We start from the raw sequence: 2,062 nt of genomic DNA on the forward strand, positions 1-2,062 counted from the left end.
TTTTTTTTTTTTTTTTTTTTTTGGCTCGATCTCAGATGCTTTTTTTAGGTCAAAAAGACAAAAAATAAACACACTTAACAATGTTCAAGCAATATTTGTTGCACTTTTATAATTGACTTGTTTGTGTTTAGACGTCCACCAACTTTGTCTTTACTTGATTAAAGATACTTAGCATGTGAATTAGTGACTACCTCATAGCTACATATTTGTTATCTTACTGATCAACAGATAGATAAGGTTTGGTAAAATCTTTCATTTCATTTATTGTTTATCTGTATAGGGACAAGTGTCAAGTATTAACAATCCCATACACTAAAACCTTTATAACCAAAGCAAATTCGCAATGAAAGTCCCTATATTGTCTCATAGCAACAACAAACTAAAACAATTTAAAATACCATAAAAAACATTACAATATTAAGATAATTCATTAAACAACCTTAAAACCAGACCAAAAAACGACAACAAAACATTGTTAAAAAGGTGGCAGTTATTCATGATTAAGAAATTGTTTTTATTCAGAAAATGCTTCGGTCTAGACCTAAAATGGTTCCAATATGAACTCAGTTTTAAATCTGTAGGTAGGGAATTACACGTTAATCCCTCGAGGAGAAAAGGCTGTTTGACCTAAAGAAGTTTTAAAAATATAAAGATAATCCAGTCTTTTTTTGTCATTTATATGTTGCAAAATACAACATAGCTGCTATATGATAAATAACCACAACTCATTCTTCACTAACAGCTGGCAAAACAAAACAAAAAAATCAATTCTATTATACTTCATTGATCCAAAAGGGAAATTAGATAACAAAATATAAATATATCTAAATAAATATATTGAATAAATGCATTGAATAAAAACAGTTCAGCCTAAAATCCACCATCTTGGTCATGAAATTTGCCATCAAAAACTTGCTGTAAACTTGTCATGCAGTCAGTGTTTGCTATTTGCATGAGGGCCCCCCGTCTCATCACAGGTACATCTGAGGTCAGTGTGATCCAGGATAAGTGGGTCAGTCAGGCCTGTGCGATGGCTCTCGTTTCAGCAGCTCAGAGCAGGTGGCGCGGCGATGGCAGCGGCCAAGAGAATGACAGCGAAGACGCAACCACTTGACTCTGGAGGAGCAATCAGACTCTAAGGGGTTTAATGCACTGCTTTGGGTCTGAGCCACAGCAATTGGGTTTGATAGCCGTGTCATTAGGAGAAGGGGGCGTCTGGAGGTCTTCAACAGCCAGGGATTAGACAGGGTACGTAGAGATGGAAACGAGAGGAGCAGGGGGAACAGGCCTGGGGAATCCCTCTCTCCACATTTTTTTTCTTTTTTTTTGGACACAGGCCGCTCTCACCTTCTCAACTCCCTGCCATCTTCAAACACCTTTGCCTCAAAGTGATTTCACTTCCCAAAAGTGTTGAAAAATGTACCCCTTGGCGAGATAACACCACTTCGAGGTCTCTCCCATGTGTTTCTGAGCTTGTTTTACATCAGAGGGTTTAATTTGGTGCCATGCATACAATTATGGTTTATTTCTTCAACAATAGCTCATTAGGAGAACGTCTGAAGTATTTTTTTTTCTCTTTGGTTTTATGAACCTCCTCCTCCTTTTACCCTCTGTAATCAGTTCCAGTTTGAACAAATKGGAGATTGTTGGAAAATGTCAGTTACATATAAATCTGGCACTTAAACAAAATTCCRCATGTTTGATTTCTTTTGACAGACTTCAGAAGTTTGAGCCACAACACGCAACTTCTTCCAGAAACATGTTCGCAAACAAGCAGAGATGGTTGAGTGTGAGCTCGCGGAGCAGTCAAGTGTCTGGGAGAAGGCGTGAGAGTGAGGGAAGTCAACCTGTGATGGATGCGATGGCAGATGCCGGGCTAAGAGTTGTCATCAGAGCTCRGGAGCCTGGTGGAGGAGTGCCAGGTACGCGGCTTTGATTGGGCCTGCTGCGGCTGTGCTGTTTGCCACGGCGCCGCTTTGATTAGCACCTCCATGAAAATGTATGCCCCGTCCTCAAAGAAAACTGGGGGAGCAACTACCTGTCAGGAAATTCACAAACAAGG

Source organism: Austrofundulus limnaeus, unplaced genomic scaffold (assembly GCF_001266775.1).
Source record: "Austrofundulus limnaeus strain Quisiro unplaced genomic scaffold, Austrofundulus_limnaeus-1.0 Scaffold5, whole genome shotgun sequence".
NCBI lineage: Eukaryota > Metazoa > Chordata > Actinopteri > Cyprinodontiformes > Rivulidae > Austrofundulus > Austrofundulus limnaeus.